At 41.0% G+C, this 6,245-nt stretch overlaps 1 long non-coding RNA gene across 1 annotated transcript; it reads left to right on the top strand.

Moving 5' to 3' along the window:
- The first annotated feature begins 369 nt into the window (after positions 1–369).
- On the top strand, positions 370–1,214 carry LOC111840692 (uncharacterized). Its single transcript, XR_002837491.2, has 3 exons — positions 370–497; positions 682–743; positions 944–1,214. It is a non-coding gene; the product is annotated as an uncharacterized lncRNA (long non-coding RNA).
- The last annotated feature ends 5,031 nt before the right edge of the window (positions 1,215–6,245 follow it).

Below are 6,245 nucleotides of genomic sequence, written 5' to 3'. Positions count from 1 at the left end.
TATTTTCTATTGTAGTTTTCCTTTTCCTAGTTTTTGGTTTGCCTTCTATTTTGGGTTTTGCCAGGTGCCTGTGTTTGTCATTAAGTATTACTTGTTTTTGTTGTATTCTTAGTATTTGATTCTGTTAGTTTCTTGGTTGGTCTCTTTGTTCCATGATTCAGTTTATTTTACCCACCTGTTTCCCTGTTTCCCATGATTGTTCTACCTGATTGCTCGTTGTCCTGCACCCTCTCTGATTGGATAATTGTTGCATGTCTCACTCCTGCTGCTTTGTTACCAGTGGCCTGTACTATGAAGCGGGGTTACTGGCTTATTGGAGTAACTTGTCAGATTTAAGGTAGTCTGAGCAAAATGTAAGTGAATGAATATCATTATCCCGATAAGCCACCTTGCTTTGTAGTACAGGCCACTGGTTTGGTTTCTGTATTTATGTTCCTGTCTTAGTTCAGTTCTGTAGTTGGTCATTGTGTTAGATGTTACTCTGTGCTGTATTACAGGTTTGTGCTATGTTCCCTTGCTTGCTCCTGCTCCCAGTTTTGCCTTGTTCCTGTACCTTGTTTCCTTGTCATTTTTTGAAGTTAGTTGTTTTTCTCCATGTTGCTTTTTGACCTCTTGTGGTCCTTTTGTTTGTAGTCTTACCCAGTGTATTTAATTTCTGTAAGAAACCCCTTTGTGTTTCAGAGCCGCCATTGGATCATCATCACCTCTTCCTGCCTGTACTATGCCCTGTTGCCATGACAATGGTATGTAATCAAGGGCTTAGTTTAATTTTGAGATCTTCTTGATTTATTTCTAGCAGAAGTTTTACCAAAGATAGTATGTTAAAGTTGTTTCTGCATGGTCATCATGATGTAGACATGCATAATAATCTAATCATATCATAGTACATGTGATGATAGTGGTGTTTCTCAATATGCGTACTGGTCCCTACTTATATTCTCAGGTACCCATTTTAAGTCAACTTCTTTGTGGCCGGGTCCAGTACTAAGAACAGAAGCGCAGAGGACGGTAAAAATCCTCAGATGTTGTTCTAACCCCACCCCACAAATCAAGGATTCATCGGTTGCAACCTCACCAAATGAGAACAATGCATTATATACTGTATAACTTCGTTATGGCATAAAATTAGAACGAAAGTTCATATTCAGACTTGCTTAGGCCTTGAGACTTGACTTGTGGCTTTGGTTTGTTGACTCGAGACTTGCCTGTTTTAACTCTGGCCTTGATTTAGAACTTGAGTGGCAAGACTTCAAACTTACTTGTTACTTGAAAGTCAATGACTTGTTTTCACCTTAACAAAATCGCTACGGGGCAGGGTAAATGCACCCAACTGAACCTGTGAGGAAAAAGGAAAAACTACCTATTTGGGAATGTTTTGACATTGTCGTCCAGTAAGGTAAATGTATTTTGCATATGATATGCCACTATTCATTTCCCTATTTACGATCATGTTCGTCACAAGCATAGCTTTCTGTCTCCTTTCTGCTGGCTCAGCCTCAAATGGTGTACATGAGCAATGTGAAGGCATTATAATGGTGCAGTGAGTAATCCAGGTATGGCCCCAATTATAACTGAAATAGATAACTTTTTATAACCCATAGAAATTTTTCCTAAAAACTGGGCATGAACAATAAAATTTCACCCTCCCAAGCTTCTAGAAAGCAAGCAGTGGGTGTGGTTAGTATAATTATGCAACAGCCAACCTTTTACACTGGAGGAGCCTGAAGGGTTCAGAGAGCTGATGCACCTTATGGATGCTACATTTGAGCTCTCCACTAGGAAGGTATGTATATGTTTAAAACATGGCACAGATGTCATACACTTGTTCTTGTTGCCTTTAGACCTTAACAGCCATGGTGAATGCAAAAAGAAAAGGTCAAGCAGAGAATTCAGAATGTAGTGGCAGTGAGTCTGTTTTAGACATGTGAACTTCTAAACATGGATTCATACTTTGACACTATAAGAAAATGACCAGCTCTGCACAGCTTTATTGGGGGTGGACAAATTTCTGCAGATGCATACAGCAGAGAATTTAGCTCAGGTGAAAATAAACCTCATAGTGGGTTAGGCCATAAAAGATTGTGTCTTGTCACAGATGTGGTAGCAAACATGATGTCCATCAGGCTGCTCCATGCTTGGCCTGTGTTTTGCTTCACTCATTCACTAAATTTATTAGTTAAAAAATCTTTTGACCAGAATCTAGCACTAAAACACACAAAAACATGGCAAATTGTACCATACTTTAAATCAAGCACCCTGCTAAGGAGAAACTGGCCCAGATTCAGCAACAAATGAGAAGTCCAGCTAAATGTTAATAAATGAAGTGGCAACATCCTGGAACAGCCCTTTTCGCATGATTGCTGGGATGAAAAGAGAGCGCCAGTGTGGTTATCTTTGGCCTCATTAAAAACAGATCTTACGCCACTTTCCGTAGAGGAATATGTGGTCGCTGAAGAGACCGTACATGCGCTCACACCATTCCCCGCAGCTACAGCGGAGCTACCAGAGGAAAAGAGTGTCTGCCTCAAGTAATTTCTACTAAGAAAATGTTGCATCATGAATTGCAATGTCAGGCTACGAACCTGACCAAACGAACAGCAATACAGCTGAATGAAAGCCTAATCAGGCATCCCAGAGACAATCTGTCCAACTTGGAATTATGAAACGTAGTGACAGTTTCTGCTCTACTTACGGTTCAGGCCTCTTGGTTTCATTAGTCCATATAAAGCCAATGAGGGTGTAAAATGGCACAAGGCTGAATATGCTGCACCCAGTATTCATCCATTCAAACTCTGACACATCAGACCCACAATTTCACCGGGAACCTCAACTGAACCTTCAGGATCTGTATCCAGCTCAAGCAATTTTATTTTTATATGTGTTTTCTCTTAATCTCACATACCTTCTTAAGACAGCACTATATGAATGAAAACATGTCTGTGTTGGCAACTACAGGATTTTACATCTTAATTAATGGTACAATAACAATGGACCTTTGAATGTTTGTTACATCAGCAACCATTATTACTATCATTATTTTGGCTTGAAAAAGTCCACGTGTTGTTCTTGGCTTTTTTCTCCACTCCCCCATTTTCTATACACTTCTCTTCATACAGTTTTAGGAGTACAACCACAAAACATCCCACACTTCATCAACCCATAGTGGTGGAATGTGCTTGTGCACATTCTGTCCCATCAAACACCCCATTGACTTTTACTGGGAGGATTTTCCAACTGCTGCCACTCTTACAGCTTTGAAGCTAAACCAACCAACCTTGAATCTCACAGTCATGGGGTCACAGTAAAGCAAATGGTGACATTTGCTGGATGTTGTCGAACCCAGGTCCTCTTATCCAACCAATAATATTTCCTCTATTCAAAGTCAATGGGATCTAAAACTGCCAATCAGGGTTTGAATAAGCTGGTGGAGCCTCCAATCAGATTTCACTCACTGATTTCAGGTAAGGTGGGCACTAAGTTAGCAAAGGGGGCACCAGTTTAAATTTTCACATTAAAGTCAATGAGTGAACTCTGGCTGTTGGTGGCTCCACCCCCCTTTTTTGAACCTTGAACTGCAACCTCTCATTGATCCACTGTGACCCAGCCATCAAATGTTTGAGAATTGCAACAGTTTAAATTTTGCCATTCAAGTTATGGAGTGAAATCTTGATTGCCTGTTGGAGGCTCTGCCAACTTTATCGATCCTTGAACTGCAGTCACCCAGTGACCGACCAAACAGGCAAGGGGGGTATCAAGTTAGCAAAGGTGGCACCGTCTACGCAAGGGGGGCGCCAAGTTAACAAGGGAGGTGTCAAGTAAACAATGGGGGCATCAAATTAGCAAAGGGGGCACCACATAGGCAAGGGGGCACCAAGTTAGCAATGGGGTTGGCAACTAGACAAGGGAGTGCCAAATTAGCAAAGGAGGCACCAAGTTAGCAAAGGGAGGCACCGAGTAAGCAAGGGGTGCCAAGTAAGCAATGAGGGGCGCTGACTAGGCAAGGGGGCGCCAAGTTAGCAAAAGGGGGGTGCCAAGTTAGGAAAGAGGGGTGCCAAGTTAGCAAGGTTAGCAACGGGGGGTGCCAAATTAGCCAAGTTAGCAAATGAGGCGCCAAGTTAGTAAAGGACGGTGCTGACTAGGCAAGGGGGTGCCAGCTTAGCCATGTCAGCAAGTTTGGGTAACCAGCCATCAAAATTGTGACAATGGCAGCAGTTTACATTTTATCATTGAAGTCAATGTGTGAAATCTGATTGGCTGTTAGAGGCTCCACCAACTCAAACCCTGATTGGCAGTTTTAGCTCCCATTGACTTTGAATATTTTTGGCTGGATGAGAGGACCTGGGTTCAAGGACGTCCAACAAATGTAGCCATTTGTTTTACTGTTACCCCATGACTGTGAGAATCAAGTTTGATGAGTTTGGCTTCGAATCTGTAAGACTGGCAGCAATTTCAAAATCCTAGTAAAAGTCAATGTGAAAAATGGGGTGTTTGACAGGACATCTCAGTAAAATGGAGGGTGGGGCAGCTTAGAAAAGCAGAAGTACACTCCACCACTATGGGTCGTAGAAGTATGGAATGTTTGATGGTTGTACTCTTAAAACCTTAGCAGAAGAAGCTCCAGGACTGGCTGACACAACTTTTTCCTCTATGCTAGTTTCATGAGGTGGCCTCCTGGGATGCTTTTCCAGCTGTCCTGAATGCGGTCCCACATGTATGTAGACACTAATCGGCTGCTTATCCTGCACTTTGTAGTCAAACACCTCCAAAACCATTTGTACTGTGTATAGGTCAGGTCATGATATGACACTATCACATTCCTTTATAGGTGGCTTGGCATGTCCAAACTTTTGACTGGTACTGTACAAGTGCTAAACTGGGAGGCAGGGTCTATGAGTAAACACACGCCTGCTTGACATCTCTCACCCAGGACAGCTCCAGACTGGAAATCTGAGTGCCAACTAGGAGCATCACTTTATAAGCCTCAGCTCACCAGGTTATTAGTTAGATGATTGAAGGTTCAGTTATACAGGCTAAATAGGACTACATTTGCTTAAAATTATCAACCAATGGAAAATGTTTAGGACTGCAGTGTAATGAATATTTATATTTACTATAATAATCATAATAAATAATATATGATCAGATCTGAAATTTTACTGAGGGCTGGTCAGTCAAGAATTTCGTTAAAAATTTTGCTTAGTAGCCACTGTTCACTTCTCCCTATCTATCATTATATTTATAGATGCCCACATTTCAGGCTCAGAGGACCCTTTGTGCTACTGGACCATGCATAAGGCTGTTTATCCCCACCTGTTTCAGGTCACACATTCAGTATCTTTGCATACCAGCATCATCTGTACTGTGTGAGGGAATCTTCTCCAAGGCAGGTGAAACTGAGCCAGAGAAAAAGCTGCCTAAATATTTAATAAATACCCTGTTCCGTAAGCACATTTCCTAAATCCCTATTATGATTGTCTTTGTCATTTGCCACAATTCCCCAAATACTGATATTGAATCATTCTTTCATGTTGTCCCACAGCAACAATGTTCTTTCACCAAACAGTTGTCAGATGAATACAAATATTTACTGGTATTATGATGCAATCATGTCACACATTCACATCTGTTGGAGTATTTTTAATGGGTAGCATGATTTTTTTATAAATTAACACATCCAACGATCATTCAGCTTTTAATGCACATAGTGGATTAACACATGATACAATCAACCACGTGTAGGCGTGCTCCCTCTGCAGTCTCTAGTGCACAGTTACTGTATTTTTTGCAGACCACTAGGTGTCACTCATTGTTTTCAAAGCTTCGAAACTTCGAACCCTTATACCGACACAATCAGGAAGAAGCCTTAAAAGCATCGTTGAGTTTCGTCCGCCCATCACTAAGCTCACCAATGCAAAACATATATTCAGCAACAACACAGAGGGAAAAAAATGAGTAACATAATTTAAATCAATATAATAAAACGAAACACAACCCGGAACCGAAAAGGATTTGGAGTCGCGTTTTTCTGATGTATGGCGCATGATTGTAACGTAGAACTTCTGGGTTGCCTGATGTTTCACACTCAATGTAGCCTATATATTTTAAAAATATAAAATATCACCTTTAAAAAGAATTATTTTTAATGCTGTGGAATTTGGTGCTTAGATCTGTGGGCATTTCACTCCAGCAACAGAATATAAAGCGTTTCGTTTTGTTGTCCAAAAATTCGGTGTCAAGACTTAAAT

The sequence above is a fragment of the Paramormyrops kingsleyae genome, chromosome 1 (genome assembly GCF_048594095.1).
Source record: "Paramormyrops kingsleyae isolate MSU_618 chromosome 1, PKINGS_0.4, whole genome shotgun sequence".
Taxonomy (NCBI): domain Eukaryota; kingdom Metazoa; phylum Chordata; class Actinopteri; order Osteoglossiformes; family Mormyridae; genus Paramormyrops; species Paramormyrops kingsleyae.
This window is presented reverse-complemented; position numbering and strand designations above follow the sequence as displayed.